Source organism: Zophobas morio, unplaced genomic scaffold (genome assembly GCF_036711695.1).
Source record: "Zophobas morio isolate AGI-343-1 ecotype UQ-CSIRO unplaced genomic scaffold, CSIRO_AGI_Zmor_V1 ptg000006l, whole genome shotgun sequence".
In the NCBI taxonomy this organism is placed as follows: Eukaryota; Metazoa; Arthropoda; class Insecta; order Coleoptera; family Tenebrionidae; genus Zophobas; species Zophobas morio.
Window position 1 is genome coordinate 13496070 of NW_026972111.1, and position 21985 is coordinate 13518054.

At 33.8% G+C, this 21985-nt stretch overlaps 1 protein-coding gene and 1 long non-coding RNA gene across 6 annotated transcripts in view; both read left to right on the forward strand.

The window, feature by feature from the left end:
- The window catches only part of LOC135123655 (uncharacterized), a 482510-nt gene that overhangs the window by 331204 nt on the left and 129321 nt on the right, over positions 1-21985 (forward strand). The gene's annotated exons all lie outside the window — the stretch shown is intronic.
- Positions 1860-21593, forward strand: LOC135123658 (uncharacterized). 2 transcript variants are annotated; one of them, XR_010279675.1, is made up of 3 exons: positions 17652-19971; positions 20440-21251; positions 21370-21593. It is a non-coding gene; the product is annotated as an uncharacterized LOC135123658 (long non-coding RNA). The 2 variants fall into 2 exon arrangements; XR_010279674.1 differs by having other exon boundaries at positions 1860-21251.

Here is a 21985-nt window from a genome sequence, read left to right on the forward strand (position 1 = left end):
GGCCGGAAATTTAATGAGGGACCGTTTAGAAATGTGCCGGGTTTTTGTGTTGTCAAACAACACTATTGCGTGTTAACAGCCTCTAGACGGTTCACTACTAATTTCGAAATAGTTTCGCAGGCGTGCGGTAGGGTAATATTAATCAAGTGCCAGGGGCTAGAGGGCTTTTCTTTTGTCAAGGTCATTAAGCTGACATTAATAACGAACACTTGTGAATAGGTGTACCTAACCTATATTTTAAGCATTTCGGAGAGGTTGTGCACTACTCCCTGAAGCGACAAAAACTGAGCTCTTAGGAGTTCATTTTTACTTTCCGATCGGTGGCTAAGAGAGTTATGATAGGGTTGCTTCAACTCGTGCATAGTTTAATGGTCGTTTTGGTATTTCACGAGTGGTAGAATTTGCAAATGCATTTTTCGATTATCTGTTCGTCTGGCTGAGTGTGAGCATAAATTTTTATGATTTATCTCGCAGATTATATATGTTATGCAACGGATGTCGTACAACTTTGGGCAAGAAGGGTAAAACAGCCGTTTAAGTGATAAGTTGAGTGATTACTTCCAGTTTGTATTTTTTCTTGGGAGAAATGGATTTTTTTTTCGGAAAAAGCAGATTATTCGGATGCTTTTATGGGGACTAAGCTCAATAGCAGGCAGTTGAAGGTTGACCAGGGACTAATGACACTAATAATGTGATTAACTCTGTTTCCAAATATCTTTAGAAACACTTTACCCGCGTGGGTTCCAAACAATCCGATATTTTTTGTTCTTACACTGTGACTGGTTTTGAGTGTTAAATTCTTCTATTTTCTGTTTGTCCTGTTTGCAACTTTGGCAGAGAAACTACATCACCGATTTTTTCCTGGCTTACTTTTAGTTTTAATGTTTTATCTTCGTCATCAGTAGCGTCTGCCCCATAAATTTCTCGTTATTCTGAGTATTGATAACCTTGGTGCGTTGAACGTATTTTCTTGGAAGTAACAAAAAAGAAAAAAGAAAGAAAAGCATATTTTAGTAATCGAAGTCTCACGTAGAGTAATATCGATCGGATTGATCGATATCACCCGTAATCACGTTTTGAAAGTTATTATTAAATTTGGAGAAGGAATGGAAAAATCTTGAAATTTTGTGTATTGATTCACATTCACAATACATCTCCCATCAAATGGGAAGTAAAAGGGTTTTATAACTCAAATACTTTACTATACAATACATATGGTCACATGTACGCTTGGTCGCGATAATTTAACAGTCTGTTCAATTTTACAACAAAATTGACGAATTTTGCTACATACTGTTCTGCTTCATGGATGAAAAAACAGGCGGCAATATTTTGTGAAAGCTCCTATTACATGGGCTTGACTAGTTGTAAATGCGCGTCATATATATGATGGACGTGTTTCAAAGATAACAGAGGATACTTTATTGTTTTATCGTTTTGTTAAATGTGTTTTCTGTTAAAAGTATATAACTGAGTTTAATAAAAACACCGCAAATAATTTGTTATCTTGCACCGACACAAACTTGAACTATATATCTTAATTGAACGTCATCACAGTTCTAAACTGTTGCCCACAAACAGAAACGACAGAGTAGAACTTTACTCGTTCATCATGATAATTGGGTAAGCGCTGCTCATATGAATATTTATGTAAGTTGAAAAAGCGGAAAAGAACCACTAACTAGCTAGTTAGCTATTGTAACTTAATGAATAGTTGCACAGTAATTAAATGAAGCAGATAAATTATATTTTTTTTAAGTATTGGGTTGATTGTCTCTAGACTAAAAGATGTTAAATATCAAAATGATTATAAACTTTTTCGAATCTTTATTACTAAATGAAATTAGTTTTTTGTTACTACTTTCGAAATTTCTTAATTTTTCATTATACTTATTATTTGGTCATTAAATTTTCGCACATTTTTTTTCTACTCTACATATGTATATATAATATACATTCGTCTGTTTGGACTCATTATAAATACGGATCGAAGATGTGTTCGGGCTCATTAGTCACGTGGTTTCGCTTCGTCCATCCCTGCATGCTCGGTCGCGCGACCCTGGACTGGCAATGATAATGAGTAGTGGGAGAACTTTCCGAGCGCGCCAACTAATTTTGCCCGTCTTTAGTCATAACGTAACTATCAAAACTAATTTATTTATCTCGTTTCATTTGTATCAAATGTATCAAAACTTACATCTACAAATGTTGTAAGGGGAGACCGAGACCAAATCATGACTCATTTAGGCGTTTTGTTTGCACCGTTGCCATGGAAACCGCGCCTCTAGTCGCTATGTTTGACTCTATGAGCTATGAGCTAGCGGTCCTGTTTGAACAGTGACCGCTAGCTGTAATTCAATTTTAAATAAAAATAACGGCCTCAGTTGAATATTTAATAAAAAATCGTCCTCTGTCTTACAACATAAAATTCTAGTGAAAAATTTAGCGGAGCCACCCTCCATTTATTAATTAAAAAAAGTGTTAATGACAAAACGGTATTTAAAAAGGTCACGAGCCGCCACTGGGCTTTGGTTCGCAGTTTTGTAGAATACAACTCGTTTCGTTCGTAGATAGAATTTCAAGGGCAACCCGGTTTTAGCAGTAGCACACTGGAGCTCGTTTCGCTCGATGAAAGTATCTCGAAAGTTCTTGCAATGCATTTTAGTACTAACGTGAAACAGCCGTTTTCGGTTTTGTTTTTCTAGTTAAGCATCGCCAGGTTCTGCTCCTTGAAAAACTTCCAGGACTGACTAGTGTTTTATTTTTTATTTTTTATTTTTTTTATAGCATTATACAGTTTGGTCGGCTCGTTAAAAGGGTTTCCGCGAACGACTTTTATCTTCCAGAGAGTATATGTTTGTTAATAATTTGTGTTGAAAGTAATGTATGAGTTTACGTTTGTTTTACAACAAATATTTATATAAAAATCTTCAAACATGAGAAATTCGTAGAATATGCAAATATTTTGCTACATTTCCGTCAAAAAGTTAAGTGCGTTGAACAAGTGTGTAAGGTAAAACGTTCAACGGAACCAGGGTTAGTGAAAGCAGCGAAAGAGTGTGAGTTATGTGCCCCGATCAAATGGATTTATGGTAAACTGTCTTCGCTTATTTGTAACAGCCTGATTATTAGTTTATTCCATTTGTTAATGTTAATTGATGGAAACGAAATAACTCGCAAGACTTGTGGTGTGACACTACCCTCTCATTCTCCCATAACGACGCCCCTGACTTAACAGTATCATTGTTTTGTTTGCTTTTTCGTTTTTCGGTAGCTGTTCGTCTTTATCGGTGCTCGGTCTTTTCTACCATAGCAGTTATCTGTTTATACCGCATTGATTATCTGCTGGCAAATTCTGTTATATCTTAAAAATACTTAAGAATTGATGGTTTCAACTTTAAAATCTTGAGTAAATATGCCAGGTTTCGGCGTTCGTGTAGCGAATGTGTTTTAAAGGGATTTTAGAAAACACACTTTGAAAGGTTTTATTAATACATATTTAAACACAGGAAAAGTTGGAGTAACAACTTTTTCATAGGGGCAAGTTATTTTCATCTTTGTAGAAAGACTAAACTGAAATTTAGTTGTAGATATATTTAAATGTTCTGACGATTTCTCTACTACTATTCCAGGATTCGCCACTTCTGCCTCCCAATCATATTTGATTCTCAGCCTAGGGAAAATAGTCTCTCTCTTGATTTCATGTTACAGGCACATTTACTCTAAACAACCATTAAAGATTCATTAACGTTAACAAAAAGGGAGTGTTTTAGTTGATGAGTTATTTTCTTTTCAAAATCGTTCTGGTGGATGCCCAAAATGGACATTTTCCCTATTATTATAAAATTTACTACATAGACATTGCAACATATTTACTATGTAGACCATGGACCTCAACACGACTTTCTATTTTACGCGAGTAATATCAGCAATCCTTCGAAAGAAAGGAAAAAACTGTCATTTTCTAGTTATACGGATCCATAGCTTAACTCGGAAGCCCGTTTGGGAATTATGTAAAAAAGAGCACGTTAGGGCGTAACATATGGCGCTCGTAAAACGTTTAGAGTCCATCCAAAAGACGGTTCGAGGGCGGCGCCGGTGAAATAAAATAAGAAATTAACGTAATAATCATCAATAATGTCGGAGTGGCAGCATGCTTGACTTTCACCAGATAACAAGCTTGTTAGATGCCATAAAACACGCTAAATGGATTTAGTTTCGAGAGGGTGTGAAATGTAATTACTGTGTAAGCTTTCGATTACGATGTCGGCGATAACATACTTTCCTTCGGGAATTTGCATCGTCACCCCTTAACCGCTCTACGCATACAGGCCTCTACTCGTCCTAGAGGCACTTTTATTTGCATTTTTTCTAAATTCCCTATAGCGCTGTAAATACTTAGAAATGGCGTAGTCTCCACGCGCGATAGCTCCAGATTAATGGCATAGGGCGGATTTTTCAAATTCTTTATGAAAATAGGGTTGCAAAGGAAGTTTCGATACCGACTTCAGTATTAACAAAGGTTTTTGAACTTGAACTTTATCGTGCATCGGTTTCGAAAGTAATGGATTTTTAAGTATGCGTTTAAAGGTATTTGCATAATTGACGTGTTCGATAGAAGGAACGATTTTTTTAAATTAATTGGCTCACAACCCTTGAAAAATTGGTTGGGACAAGCTTCACTACACCGCATACTGCGAAACGAGGCGTAAAATTGGCGGTAACAATTTCTTTACATATATGTCACATGTTCTGGTAATGTGGTAGAGCTAGACGTTTCATGACCGCTAGAGTAAAAAAAAATAGGTCCCCTGTTTCCTTGTGCTTTGAGGTGATATATTCTTTCCGGTAGCTGGATAGGTTTTATTGTACTTTGGGGGGGAGGGAAGTTCTATCGAAATAACCTTCGACCAACTTTTTAGTATTGTGCCATATTTATGGAATTATGTCAACTATTCAATATTTTTAATTACTCTTGTTTTGAAATGGCAAAACTAATCCATCTATCTTTTAAGCCGGAATCCACTTCCCCTTGGAGACAGGATTCTCTCTTTAACTTTAAATGGCGCACCTCGCCAACTTCAAACTTCTACGGACAAAACTATTATAAACTTCAACTGTATTTTGTACAATCCTGGAGATGCGAGGAGAACACAAACCACGAAATTTGTTATCGAACATATTAAGATAATTGCTGATTAACATATTCTTGTCATACAGAAACTAAGTTGCTACATCTTGAATTTTTATCAAACACGGGCAAGACACATATTTAATTTGTAATCGAGTCGTCATTGAAAAGGATTTATCATATCGGTGATTAAATCACACTAAATGTTAAAAATGTCACTTTTTAATAAGATTGAACTCTAGCAGTATATATCCGATAAATAGTGTTCTTATAGGGACAAAAAATTCTACAGGAGTAAGATCACAAGATCTCAGGCGCTACATATTCTCTGTATTTTGACGAAAAATCCTTTGTTCAAAAATTCACGTAATATTGGCATTGTGGTCCTAGCCGAATGCGCTGTAGCTCCGTCTTGTTGAAAATAAACTACCGTTTCATTGTCGTAAAGTTGTGGTATAAAATTTGATAAACATTCTTGGTTACCTAAATTTTTAGCATTTTCACGTTTTTTGCGATGTTGACCATTTAATATTAACACTTTTTGTCAGTTCACACACGAAGTCTTGTCAAAGGTAAAATGCCATTTTTCCGATAAACATCCTCTTGCGTGACTCCCTATTTGATATTCAACATTCTTCTATTCTTTTTTTATCAGGCCACAGAGTGTTCTGAACAAAGTAATGAAAATTGCAGTTGCAAACATTTTGTTTCTCAGTAACTTTTACTGAATTACTAGAATTGAACACTCCTCATTGTGGTTAGTTTAGTCCTGTGGCTCACATCTGCATGTTTTTACTGCAGAACATTTTATTTTTCACTGTTTAAACTATATAAAACAAATGTTGTCAAATTTTTTAATATTTTTGCGAACTCTTCCTTTGAAACTGGCAGAGTGATTTATGTTTTTAGCGATAATGCAATTGTCGTTGGTTTTCTATTTATTTTCCGTGACGCATCTCGCCAACTTGAAACTTCTGCAGGCAAAACTATTAAATCCTTTAATTGCCTCTAGCTGGATATAAGAAGCGCGCGGAACACAAACGATGGTAATTTGTCATCGAAAATATTAGAATAATTATCAAATATTTCGTCCGTTTCTTTCGTAGCTACAAGGCTTTTCCATTTTGAGGTCTTTCTCATAGAACGCTTTCACAACTGGGGCACCGCAAGATACGAGTATTTAAGAACAGTGGCGTGACAACATTTGAAATAATTAATCACAAACAAAACAAATTACAAGTTGTCTTTTCTGCATTGCATAATTTTTTTAAGTGGCACATCAGCTAAATAAATATTGGGACAAAATTTGACTTGTCTCATTTATCTTCCATTTGGAATTGTAAAGTTTTGCGCACGGTAGATTAAATGTTTTGAGTCTTGCAAAAAATTTTTCGCTGCAGAAACCTCTTTAGGAAAAGTGCGACGAAACCCACAGAAGATACTCGTGTTAAAACTAACGAAAATATTCGGCTTTTGTTTCGTACTATTAGTTACAAATCTAAATAATTAGCTACAAAAGAACTTCCTTGGCGGCGGCTCCTCGCTAAAGAGAGCTGCTACGGATTCTGGAGAGGCGGCGACGCTGATGGTACATGCGTTGAGGCTAAGGGCGGCGAACGTGCAGAGCCCAACTCGACCACAACAACAAAATATAACAATCATATTTGCCAATTTTTTTTTAGGTTATCAAAAACAAAATTTCGTAAAATAAAACTTTACAATCTTTCAAAGAAGCCGGATTTACTGGAATGTATTTCAGGGGTTAGCGCAGTGCTATCGAAATAACCTCTGACCAATTTTTCAAAATACGAACTGAAATATATATGGTTCATATAAATATTTTATTCATTTCATTAGCACAATGCAATTTTGGAATGGTGGCAGCTTAATACGAGAATAACTTTTTTAAAATTCGATGAATAAAATATTTCAATTATGAAGTAGAAATTTATTTTTGTTATTTATGAGTTTCGGCAGATGTGTCGCGTTTATCCATTATTTTTTAGTGAAATTTTTACACAAAATAAACACTGCAGATTAATAACGACGTTAGTGGGACTTAGTATTGTTGTATGCCAACGCACGCAACTTATAATGCTACTGACAAAACAGCCACATGTAATGTATTAAAAGCCTCACTTTCAACTAATTAAACTGCTTGCAGCCGTCATGTCTACGATTTCGTTTTCGTAATTATCAAAATTAGATGGGTTAGTTTGTAGAAAAAAAAAATCTAAAACACCCTTTTCAGCCCATGTACACTTACCTCTAAACACACCTGAGTAGAAACATCGAAAAAGGTATTTGTATCTTCTAAATAAACTAAACGCAAGTGTTTGCGTGCTTTTAGTTGACTGATTTTTGCTCTCTTCGTGACAGAACTAATGGAAACTGGCGGCTACTATATTAGCATCGAGTTAGTGTTGCTTCTTAATATATCTCTCGTCCTCTGGAGGGTTTGCTGCAACGGCGGTGATTCGTCTCAATTTAGCAAATTGATATCGACTAGCTCCTGTTTGGATGCTGCATTAATGGTCGTTACGTCAAATTAAAAACGTTACGCTGGATATAAATTACTATCCTGACGTTTCACTTTTTAGAGAAAAACCGTTTAATTAAACACACGAGCAATGAATGGAATGAGGAATATGCTTAGTTGCTTCTTGATTGAGACAAATGTAATTGGATGACTTTTGAAAAAATCTGTTCTTGTGGAAAAGTTTCGACGATTCGCAATATCTGTGATGTATTTAGTCTGTGATTACAGAAAATAAAACATCAGTAAATTAACGCATTTTGCACATTTTAGAAACAAAAAAGGTCATGATGAAGATCTAATTATGAATCGTTGGTTAAAGATATTTCATTGTTTGTTTACTTGCTCGTGTTTGTTTTGAGCTTGTTAATTTGAACATAGAATAATAAGTAATAAATTTAGCGTAAAATGGAGTGCATGCAAGCAGCATACAGTGTGCTTTCAAACTGAATAGAAACAATTTGCTCAAATGAGTGCCCAACAATAGAGTTATCGTAACACTTTGTCTCGAAAATGCGATAAACGTTAAGGTCCCGTGATTATATAGTATTCTGACTTTACAGCAATACACTGTTTGAAGTAACTGTATCTGTTTTGGCATCTGTCTTACAATGTGTACGGAAAATTTGAAATACAAGAAATATCGATCTGAAGCTTGAAATAACCATTTCCAATAAAAAGTGAACTTACTGCCTCATTCACCAGTTACAAAGTGTCTTTTAGTATAGGTAGGTTTCTCAATTAGGAATTCATTTTTAAAAATATTGCCATTGTTCCATCAATTCATATTTAACGAAAATATATATTGTCAACACATCAGAAAACTGGTTATTTAACTTGAAAACTCGACTGCATCGTCATTATTTATTTTAGCGCTTATATTGATTTTGTTTTGAGTAATTCAACTAAAGTATTACCGCAATACCGAGCAATTATTTGAGTCCCTTCAGGCAGAGAAAATATGTTCAGGACTTTTTCACAGGAACCGTAGTATTTCAGAGTTAGCTGTTTCGAATATAGAAAATGTGGCACCGTTACAATTCTTGCCAAAAACTAAAACCATATTTCTTCGAACGTACGAAAATTTTCCACAAATGTCAACGCTAGTTACTTTTTAATAAGAACTGTAAAGTTCCTGCACACTCAACATGAAAGTTTACTCATTCCAAAATGATATGAATAATGGCGTGAATTTTACCTGTACTAATTTGCGGAGTGTTACACGCTGTTATGCGTCTGCTTTGATTACAGTTTTAGACCTTTAAATTAGTTTTTTTATATTTAAGGTAAATACTGTGCTTTAATTCATGTTTCTTTTGGTTGTTTAAATATGTTATGATTGTTTTGTGCGAACACATCTCAGTGTATCGCGTGACATTTGACATTTTTTTAACCCCCGATCCAAAAAGAGGGGTGTTATAAGTTTGAACCCTTTGTCTGTCTGTCCGGCGTTTTTTTTTTGAAAGCTGACTTAATCTGCAGGTGGTGCTAATTCCACAGAACAGTTGCGCACAAACTGCCTGAGAGACAAGGGTTAGTTGGGCACTATGGTCAGAAATATTTTGTATATAGTTCTAGGGACTAATACGATAAAGAGTTTTTGCCTATCCTGACAAAAATAAATAACTACTACGAGAAATATTTATATAACTATGAAAGTAGTTTTTATTATTCTTAAATTTTCTACCAATAGGTCGATCTTATCAGCCTACGAGATAAGAATTATCGCTGTTAATTCAAATGGTTTTTCCACACAACCTTAATTTGTGTATCCTGTGTCTCCTTTAATAAACCCTTCCGTGGTCCAGTTTGTATGTCTTGCTGTTAGTCACCACGACGGACCCCGTAGGTGCGAAGAATTGTATCCCAGGTTATCCCGTTTTTGATAATGACTGTCATTTGTATGAATTGTGAGGGTGCTATTACGCCCATGATACCCTCCGCTCAGTGTGGAACATGTTGAAAATAATCACATATTAAATGTTTAAGATTTGGTGAGGGCGAAATTTCCAAAATCATTAATAAAAAATCTCCGTGGATGAAATCCAAATGTTCTTCTTTTTCTCTTGTCAAGAAACAATTAACCATTATGAAACAAGAAATTAAGAGAACTATTGATAATCAGTTTAAAAACATCAGTGACAGACTAACTGAGGTAGAAAATAATGTAGTAGGATAGGAAACGCTATAGTTCAATTATTATAAAATTCCAAAATGTACTTAAATCATCGATTGATCAAAAATCGATGATGATATTAATCGAGTTATGAATATATTGTCATTGATATTGGCTCTTATACTTAAACCTGACACTGTCGGCCAGAATGTTGGGATCTTAGGGTCTAGTTAGAGGATTTTTTTTAAGATCAATTCTGGTGTTTATGATGTTCTTATTATTACAGAATCTTGGTTGTCTAGTGCTACTTATTTCTAGTGGTTGATTGTGTTTAAATAACTACAATCTTTTTGATTGAGAGTGATGGTGATCTTACAGCTAAATATCATGGGGTGGAGTACTGGTAACAGTAAAAAATGACTTGTATTCTCATGTTGTTTTGCGCGGTCAATCTGTTGAAGGTATGTTTGTACACTTAAGATACAACGGCTTAGACCTAATTGTTGGTGGTGTGTATATTCCACCCGCTTCTGCTATAAATATTCATGACGATCTTTATTTTGATTTGGAATCAATTTTTGAATGGTTTTCAGATTCTTCTTATGTTATCGCTAGTGATTTTAAGTTGCCGAATTTTGTAAAGGGTGGTAATGAGGTACTTCAATTGTCTGTATCACAGAGGTTGCATAATGTTATCAGATCCACTTGCTCCTTTTTTTATCTTATTTTTTCGAACATTAACAATATTGAAGTCTCCCTCCTTAGATCCCAAAGTGTTGTTAAGTTGATCGGTGATTAAAAATCGATTTATTTCTTAGGAATTCGAATTTACACCACTTATTACACAGGGATTATGTACAAAATAATTCCGACTGGAATGGATTTGACTAGTCTACTCCCGTTATCTAGACTTCATTAACTGCTCCCGACGGTGGTTCCCATTTAAACAGCCGTGCGGTCCTTCTCGAAGATCTCTTTCACCACTTGTAGGCTTGTTCTCGAACAGTCGTCGCGACATCCACTTCCAGGCTCTTCTGCGCCCACCGTCACCGACAATGAGTCATCATCGCCGCACATACTAGAACCCATAGCGGGGCGGAGTATGGGTTTATTTCGTAACAGTATTCATGATTCTCCCAGCTCTTGGAGTACTTTTTCTGTTAAAGCGTTGTGCATAAACTCGTTCTTATGATTTTGTTAAAGAAAACTATACTATATGAAAATTATGCTTCAATATGTTGGGATTCTTATTTGGTTGGTAATGACTTGTATGAATTGGTTGCACTTTTTTATGCTATAACCTTTGATGGTTTTGACAGTTACACTACATACAAAACTGTTAAGCATAATGTGCGTAAGTACACCGTATGATATAACAAACAACTTTAGGATCTCTATTGGACGAAGAAATTAGCACATTTAAATTACAAAATATCTGGCAGGCTTGATGACTATTTATTTTTTAAATCTTTGAGATGTAGATGTAATGATTTAAATGATAAACTCTATGCTTCATACATAATTAACGTTAAGGAAGCTAGTATTCCTTCTGAAATGATCCTTGTCAGTACTCTGGGAAAGGTGGGGATGAAATAGTTAGTATTTTCGATAGTATTTTTCCTCGGTATATGAAATTGATGATATGATAGTTGGTTTAAACGTTACTCTTTCAGATATTTTTCGTCATATTTGTAACTGAAAGTCGTCATGTAATCTTCGTCCCGATGTGGTGCCAAGCGTAGTAGTTTTAAAGAGCTGTATCCGTTCTATTTGTCTACCTTTATTGGTATTACTTATGGCATCATTGGATAAAGGTATTTGTCCTAAACTGTGGGAGAACAGTTACGTCATTTTTATTTTTCAAATGCAGTGGGCATCATTTTCGATCATCTCTAGTCAGCAGCATAGCTTTTATGTTAAAAGGTCCGCATTGTCTAATCTGGTAGAATATCAGTCATTTCTAAATGGTGCATTATCTAAACGCGTTCAACTAGACACTGTGTATATACGGACTTTGCGAAAGAAAAGGTTACTGATTCTGGAACCTCATAAATCCTGACGTGTTCCTAATAGAACCTAAAAGCTTATATTAATAAGATATTCAGCTTGAGGCACAATAATTTCTATAAGTATTTAAACTGTTTACAATTTTCGAGCCCTTTTCCATTTATGGTGTATCTATTAATAACTTTGTTTTTTATTCTACCACAGGACACTTCACAAAATGCGTAATATCATACCATGTCTTCTTGTATCATTGCTACTTTCGTATTACATAAGCAAGTTTCAAATATTCCTTGTATAAATAAGTTTTACAACGAAGACTTTGCTATATATAGAAATAACATTGGTCCTAAATTCGAACCTTGCGTAACTTCCGAGTGTACTTCATATACAGTACTTGATACTCTACGTACTGACGTTTATATCAAAGATATAAACAAGTTCACGATGTTCTGACACAGCCCAAAATATTTCGATTTTTCAAAGAAATTTCTATGGTTGATCCGATCAAATGCTTTAGTTAAATAAACATACACGATGTCAACTTGATTTTTATTATATAAAGCAATCGACACAGTGGATAAATTGACATAAGTTTGTAGCGGTTGATCTGCCTTTCATAAAACAGTGTGCTGTGGCATTACCTTCAACTTTATATGATTTTGCACCACATAATTCCAAATTTTGTAGATTTTGCAGATTTTCAAGATTTGGTGTGCTGCTGACGAATACTAATTCCACGAAGGGTTTTAACCTTGTCCATATATAAATCGAGTTTACTCCTGTGAAACAATTTCAAGTACTTCTTCTTTTCTTTTATGTTGTTAATAATGTCCTTAGTGAACCAAATTGTATATTTGGATGAGTTGATAGGGGTTTTTGGCACGATAGCGTCTAGAACTTCATACAATTTCTGGTAAAAAAATTTACCGCTTTATTGGCATCATATATGTAGTTTAAATCATCCCAATTAATCAATGATATTGACTGATACAAATTTTCAAAATCAGCCCTACGCAAATTATTAGCATAGTTATTATGGTTCCCCATAAATGATTGTGTGAATCGCTGATTATCTGTAGATCAATAGATAAACTACGGTGCTGAGGATCTTCTTTCACTAACGGATAATCAGATTTACGAATACTGTCAAACCAATCCCTGGATTTGTCCAAGGTTTGAAAAACATTGACTTTATAGTCATCCAGGGTTTCATCAATGATGGCAAAAGTTGTCTGTATACATTAATATAAATTAGGAAGAGTAAGAGTAGTGGCCCTAATATAGATGCTTGAGGGAAGACTCCTCTATGTATTGAGAGATACTAACAACGCTCCCTTTGAGTCCGTTATATTCAAGTTTTTAAATGAGAATACAGATGGCATATTCTAGAATTTTTGACGTTATTGGAAGAATAGAAATTTGCCGATAGTTTCTAAATCCATTCCGATTCCCTTTTATATAGAGCGGCCTTACTCTTGTAGTCTTTTTAAAATTTTTGGAAAAATCCCTTGTACTAAACAATCATTCAGAATTTCAGTTAATGGATTTATAATATATGAGGAACAATGTTTTAAGAGAAAAGTGTTAATATAGTATACGTCTTCAGTTCTCTTAGAATGTAGACTATTTATTATGATCTGTACATCATCAATTTCTTATGCGTAATTACTGAAGGAAATGTTAAAAGCGTTTGTGTTATTGCTTGAAGGAGTTGGAATTTGTCTACTACTTTTCCTGTTTCTAATTTGATTATTTTCCACACAGTTTGGACTTTATTATTGGAACCTGTTTTAGCTTGCATAAGCTTTTTGTTATGATTTTTTTTGGAGTTGTAAATGTTTTCATTATCAGCTGGGTTAAGTCAAGGGCTATCCAGATCTGTTGATTTTTTGTGGGCATTTGCACAAGTATTTAGCCTATCCCAGGATTGGACTTGCAGACAGTTATTAAATTTGGTTATATTTTCAGCATTGTTGACCCTTTTATTCTGTTATTTACCGGTTTTTGTGTTTTCATCAGTATACTGAATTATTAAAATTTCCAGTAACAAATATATTGTCAAGACAATTCTGTGCACGTGTGGAGTCAAATATTGTTTGATGCGTGTCAGAAGAGGAAAATAGATTTCTTACACTGAAATCTTCATTTTGCAAATTTTTTAGTAAGAATTTAAATATAAAAATCCTGAAATGAATCAATTAAAATACCAGAAGCAGAAGTTGTAGTTTGGTAGAAGCTAGAAACCTTCGCTGAGTATAAATTATGACGGCGACATGTGGCTTCATTAAGGCAAAACTGTTACTTGAATATTTCTCATTAAACGCAAGTGCAATGGGGTGAAAAGGTGAAGGTCGGGTTTTTAAATCAAAATCGAGCCCTATCTCGCCTTTCCTAATTATCGCAATCTCTCCTCCGAAACGAATATAATTGATACGAATTTCCCTCAAGCTTTAATAATGGAAAATAACAAAAGGATGGCGAGAAAGTCGCGCCGTTACCACCGAGGCCGTTATTAAGTTTAGGAGAATGGCCGACAGTTATTTTGAGTCAAAGTTTAAATTGCCCAGGAATTTGCTTGTTAACACGAGGCGTCATAATTGAAGCCTCGGAATATTTTCACGGTTTTGGGAATAAGAAAGCGGGATGTTTGGAAGTGACAATAACTTCATCAAAGCGAAAGACACCGCAAGGCGGTCTCGAGAGGTTCGGGCTTTTCGAAAACGTCGCCGTCCTCTGCCGTCGTCGAATAATTACGGAACATTGTTACGGTTACGACCGAATCGCGTGTTCAACGGGTTTATCAAACTTTCTATAAATAAAAGCTGAATTATTTCAAAACATAAAGCATGCTTTATTATTAAGGCATTTTATATCGGGCTCCATTTTTAGAAGTAATTTATGAAAATAATTTTTATTTTAATATTTTTGGGGATTAATTTTGCTTTATTTTCTTTCACAAACATTTTCCGACAGATTAGGGATTTGCTAAAGTAGGTATAAGGCTCTTACTCCAGAACAAATTACAAATACAATTTAACCGTCTTATAAATTTCACTTAAGCTTGTTTAAAGCTGAGTTGGGTGGGACACGATATTTATACTTACACTTTTGGGGTAAAATTTGTTCTTAAATAAAACTTTATTTAAGAACAACATTTCAACATTATCAAAATGTTTTGAAAATATGTAGCAACTTTTACAAGATTGCAAAGCTTTTTTATGTGCTTTTCGCAGTCGATGTTTAATCGCTGGAAAGTTTCTTCAGGAAACACACTTCTTTTTTTGTCGGTTTTCTTCACGAATGAAGCTTTCCATTTGGGAATTACCTTTGTAAGAATTATTAAATTTTTCTTCGATAAAATATTCATATAGGTCATTTGTATTTATTTTGACGAAATGCTTCTGTGGTCATAAATATTTGAGGCGGAATTTCTAATATGTATGTCTGTCTACGTGCTACGAAAAAGTTAGACGTTTCCTAATGTAATCTTTTTGTTCGTCTTCACTAAACTAATTTACAGCAAGCGAAGTCAAACTAAATTTTTGTATTCTTCGATGTGTTCAACTGGTGATCCATTGAGGACAACATTTTTTTGATGGGTGGAGCATTATTTTTGTAACGGCATCTAAATTCTCACTGAGAATTGCGTCAAGCGCAGCCTATGCTTAAATAACACGTTTTTTTTTCATACATATCTCGAAAAAGCTTTGATCCAGATTTTTGAGGTACCGACATTTTTCTGTTCCCAAATTTGGTGTCATTAAAAAATGAATTAACTTCTTTGGGACGAATTATGGCTGCATTATTCGCGCCGAGAATGATTTTCGAAGCTTTTCATTAACTCAGATTTACCCATTTCCGGATTACCGTTATTAAATTAATACTGTTATCTAACTGAGAAGACCGAAATGCGTTTTCGTTAATAAAATATTTGTTGAGAAATTTATAACGCTCTGAATCACTAAGATCACCTTTGCTATTAAGCCATTCGAAATTTACGTTGTATAATTATTTAAGACAAGTTTCGTATTTTCTTGGACTTTTTCTTTGTACGTGATGCTAATAATAATAATATTTTGAGAAAGACAACTTTCAATCTAAGATTCAGGTTTCTTCTTCTTCACCTATATACATGGACCGTTCAGCATTTCCACCCGATTTATAACGCTCTGAATCATTAAGATCACCTCTGCTTTTAATCCGTTGTAAGTTTTTAGCATTAGGTTCAAAATAGTGAACTGTTTGCGTGTGTTCACTGCAAGTTTGTTGTAATTCAGAATCACTATAGTTCCTATTACCTAAAAGATAACAACGTTGGATTCATCAAGATTAAAATTATCTTTGTGTATACTTCGATTGAATTTAAACATACGAAATTAATTGCTTTCAAATTATGACAGTTTTGATTCCTTTTTGGTAAAAGGTGTCGATGGCAACTAGTTTTCAAGTTTGTTTTTCAATTTGTGGAAATTAATTGCACAATTTAAGACAAGTGTCGCATTTTCTTGGACGTTTTCTATGTACATGGTACAACTAAAAAATAATATTTTGACAAACATAGTCTTCAACGTAAGGTTCAGCAACTGTTTCTTTTTCTCCACCTATACGACATGGACCGTTCAGCATTTCCACCAGATTATTGGTTGTAATATTTTCTAAAAATCCATTCGAAATTTACATTATTTGAATTGTTTAAATATTTATCGAGCAATTTATAACGCTCTGAATCATTAAGATCACCTCTGCTTTTAATCCGTTCTAAGTTTTTATCATTAGGTTTAAAATAGTGAACTGTTTTTGTTTCCGTGTTTTCACCGCAAATTTGTTGTAATTCAGAATCACTATAGTTCCTATTACCTAAAAGATAACAACGTTGGATTTATCAAGACTAAAATTATCTTTGCGGATACTTCGATTGAATTTAAACATACGAAATTAATTGCTTTTAAATTATTATCAAAGTTTTGATTCCTTTTTTGGAAAAAGGTGTTGATGGCAACTAGTTTTCATTTGCCAAGTTTGTTTTCCAATTTGTGGAAATTATGTGCACAATTTAAGACAAGTGACGCATTTTCTTGGACTTTTTCTATGTACATGGTACTATTGGTACTACTAAAAAATAATATTTTGACAAGTATAGTCTTCAATGTAGGGTTAAGGAACTGTTTCTTTTTCTCCACCTATATACCTACATTGACCGTTCAGCATTTCCACCAGATTGTCGGTTGTAATAATTTCTAAAAATCCATTCAAAATTTACATTATTTGAATGGTTTAAATATTTATCGGACAATTTATAACGCTCTAAATCATTAAGATCACCTCTGCTTTTAATCCGTTCTAAGTTTTATCATTAGGTTTAAAATAGTGAACTGTTTGCCTGTGTTCACTGCAAATTTGTTGTAATTCAGAATCACTATAGTTCCTATTACCTAAAAGATAACAACGTTGGATTCATCAAGATTAAAATTATCTTTGGGTATACTTCGATTGAATTTAAACATACGAAATTAATTGCTTTTAAATTATCAATGTTTTGATTCCTTTTTTGGAAAAAGGTGTCGATAACAACTAGTTTTCATTTTCCAAGTTTGTTTTTCAATTTGTGGAAATTATTTGCACAATTTAAGACAAGTGACGCATTTTCTTGAACTTTTTCTATGTACATGGTACTACTAAAAATAATATTTTAACAAACACAGTCTTCAATGTAAGGCTCAGCAACTGTTTCTTTTTCTCCACCTATAAGACATGTACCGTTTAGAATTTCCACCAGATTATTGGTAGTAATATTTTCTAAAAATTCATCATTACAAAAGTAATGATAAGAATATCAAGTTATTTTTTTTATATTATGATAAATTATATTCTATATATATTATGATTCTTATTCTGAAAAAAGATATTTCTGGCAATTAATTTACACTTACTCGGTTTGTTTTTTAATGTGCCGAAATTATTTGCACAATTTAAGACAAGTGTCGTATTTTCTTGGATTTTTTCTATGTACACGATATTACTAAATAATAATATTTCGAGAAAGATAGCTTTCAATGTAAGGTTCAGGTTTCTTTTTCTCCACCTATGCAACATGTACCATTTAGAATTTCCACCAGATTATTGGTGGTAATATTTTTTAAAAATTCATCATTACAAAAGTAATGATAAGAATATCAAGTTATTTTTTTTATATTATGATAAATTATTATATTTTATATATTATGATTCTTATTCTGGAAAAATATATCTCTGGCAATTAATTTACACTTACTCAGTTTGTTTTTCAATGTGTCTAAATTATTTGCACAATTTAAGACAAGTGTCGTATTTTCTTGGATTTTTTCTATGTACACGATACTACTAAATAATAATATTTCGAGAAAGATAGCTTTCAATGTAAGGTTCAGGTTTCTTTTTTTCCACCTATACGACATGTACCGTTTAGAATTTCGACCAGACTATTGGTAGTAATACTTTCTAAAAATTCATCATTACAAAAGTAATGATAATATCAGGTTGTTTTTTTTTATATTATTATATATTAAGTATATTTAAATACATTATGATTCTTATTCTGGAAGAAGATGTCGGTGACAATTAATTTACACTGGTTAAGTTTGTCTTTAAATTTGTCGAAATTATTTGCACAATTTAAGAGAAGTGACGTATTTTCTTGGATTTTTCCTATGTCCATGATACTATTAAAAAATAATATTTCGAGAAAGATAGCTTTCAATGTGAGGTTCAGGTTTCTTTTTCTCCACCTATACGACATGGACCGTTTAGAATTTCCACCAGATTATTGGTAGTAATATTTTCTAAAATGTCATAATTACAAAAGTAATGATAATAAAAAGTTCTTTTTTTTCATATTATGATATATTAAGTATATTTATATATTATGATTCTTATTCTGGAAGAAGATGTCGGTGACAATTAATTTACACTGGTTAAGTTTGTCTTTAAATTTGTCGAAATTATTTGCACAGTTTAAGACAAGTGTCGCATTGTCTTGGATTTTTTCTATGTACATGATACTACTAAAAAGTTATATTTTGTGAAAGATAGCTTTCAGGTTTCTTTTTCTCCGCATATCTACATGGACCGTTCAGCATTTCCACCAGATTGTCGGTTGTAATAATTTCTAAATATCCATCATTACAAAAATGAGGATAATATCAAGTTCTTTTTTTTGATAGATATTGTAAAATTTTGCTTCACACTTAATGTTTCACTACTTTTTCACGTATATCATATTCCTAGTGACAAGTGTGACAAATTTCGAAACACGAAATAATTTTCCTTCAATCAGTTATTCTTACCTTCATTAACTAAAATGAATTTTTTGTCCTGACAGAGCTGGATGGCTGTCCCAACGCTTTCAAACTCATGAAGTGTCAGTGGACATTTGTCCATTATCCATAACATTTGAGTAAATGCTTTTACGGTTAAGTCCTTAATGCTATGCCCATTGCCCATTGATGCAGTTGGTGACAAATCGATAATTTTTTCCAACTCTACTTAAATCAAAGGATAAAAAAATGCTTTCGATTGGATTATGTCCAGTGTTTGCTTACCTTTTTTGGCAACACTGTTTTTTTTCTTTCACCCTTTCATGAAGATTAATACAGCCTCGAATAACAGTTTGATTGTTGAACAGTATAAATATATCTATAGTACTCCTTATTTCTTGGTAAGATTTAAAGTATTTTCTTATGCTGAAATTTCCTTTTTTTGGATTTTAAATGTTCTGTAGACAATATTTTTCTCTCACTGTGCTTCAACTGCACTGATTTCACTTCGATACCTTTATCTGATCCAAGTTTGGTTGATGACCAAGCCGTCAATTTTTCCAAATTCTTCTTCATTCGATGAGAAATAAAAATTTTTGACCGTGTTTTCGGTTGTTAGTTGAGAGATAACAGATAACTTTATTCACAGGTAATAACCGCATTCGCATATTCTTTACCATTCTCCGTCGTTCCAGTCCTCTTTCGAAAAGTCTAAAGTAACAAAGAGTATCGATGTGAATAGTATAATAAAAAACAAGTGAACAAAAAACAGTTTAATTCCATTTCTCCTATACTATTTTTTTCAATACTGATTCATTTATTCTAAATCCGGTTCAGAATTACTTTGTTGTGAAAAACTAAGGTGGGTTATCCACGGTGTTATGGTGACGCGTCTTTATATCCCTATTTCTTGGTAACATTTAAAATATTTGCTTATACTGAAATTTCCTTTTTTGGAGTTTAAATGTTCTGTGGACATTATATTTTTTTCACTGTGCTTCAACTGCAATATTTTCACTTGGATACCTTTATCTAATTCAAGTTTGGTTGACGACCAAACCGTCAATTGTTCCAAATTTTTCATGGTTCGATGAGAGATAAAAAATTTTAGCCGTGTTGTCGGTTGTTATTTGAGAGATTACTTTATTCACAAGTAATAACCGCATTCTCATATTCTTTACCATTCTCCGTCGTTCCGGTCCTCTTTCGAAAGGTCTATAGTAGCAGTGGGAAAAATTAGAATAGTATATCTTAATATACTAACTCATTAAACTGTTTAATGGCATTTTGTTATTCTAAATCCGATTCGGAATTACTTCGCTGTGAAAAACTAAGCTATTCACGGTGTTATGGTGAGGCGTCTTTCTATATCCTGTCAAATGAATTACAAATTTTGTAATAATAATGAAATTTTCACTCATTTTGAGAGTTGGAGGATTAAAAATTTTTAATCCCTGCGATTAGAACCATATTTTCATATTCTTTGCCTTTATCTGTTGTTCCGCTCCTTTTTCGAAACTTCTAAAACAGTAATAAAAGCTGAGCTACACTCCTAAATTGAGTGAGTGTAACCCATGTACAAACTCACTGGTTCTAATGTTCTCGATAATAAAATAACCATCCATCAGTCACAGATGTGTTGATTTCTCATGTGGTCGAGGCCCTTGGTTTAGGGAGGTTTTTAGAGAAAGAGCCGACAGTCTTGGTCGGTAGTAATGGTGCGGCATTAGTACGGTTGGCTGACGGGTTGGGTAAACCTGGACGCGTAAAATCTCTGGTTGACTAGAGACCTTCGTATTTACCTGGGCACTGAGAGGACTCTCAGGTGCCTGACACAGCAGCTTCTGGTTTTTGACCGGCCGGTGGCGTTGACTGGATAGGGTAGGATATTAACCCGTGCAAAACGATTACGGGAAATTCTGAGGGTATGATGCGCCGAAGACGACGCCCTGACCAAGGAAAGTAGGCAGTCATGACATCGGAGCTTTATCAGGAAAGAGCTAGGGGGTGGAGACCCCCCGGTGAGTGACCACAATGACAATATAATGAAACAGATAAGCAAGTAGTAATGTTTTTCATGATGTGGTGACGAGCCATTGACAAGGGCCCAAACCCCGTTAAGGCCGGACCTGCGAGTTGGGGTGCTCATTTGCCGTGTCATGGATAGTGGTAAGTCAATTAGTAGAATTTAGTGGTGATGGTGCTTACCTGATTTAAAATTAAGAGGTGGATATACTTTTCCACGTTTATATTATAAGTATTGTATACAATGTTTCTGTTTGTACAGGCAAAATTAGGTTCCCGTTGCCATCTACCTGTCGTCTGCTATTGCTGATTTTATTAAGTATACTGGACTGATTGGTGCAACATTTTAGATTTATAAAAATATCGTGTGCATTGTAAATCGCTAACTAAAATTTGTTTGATCATCCTCATCAAATATTTGATCATTTCAAACTTTTACCAAGTAAATCCTATTTCAAGTGTACAAAATAAAATAATCTATGCTAATCAATTGTCTCTATTTTTAACCTAATAAGTACTGTTTTTGATATCTTGATTCCCAATTGCTCATTCTTTTAAGGATAACTCTAAGATACTAAGTCAATTGTTAACTATGGTTACTGAAGTTTTGTACTGACCTTACTTATTACTAAGAACTATTTACAAAAAATGTTGTCACCTGCCTTTTCCCTTCTAGCAGATACTGTCATGAATTTATGATATTTAACTACTACATCTGAACTAAAATGAGTAACAAGCTAACGAGTAAACAACGAATTTGCATAGATGATGTAACATTCATTTAAATAAATGGGTTTTAAATTCTTGTACAATGGTGTAACAAACAAAAATGTGCAAATTTTACTATAATATGAATATGTACTGTAAATAAGTGTAAT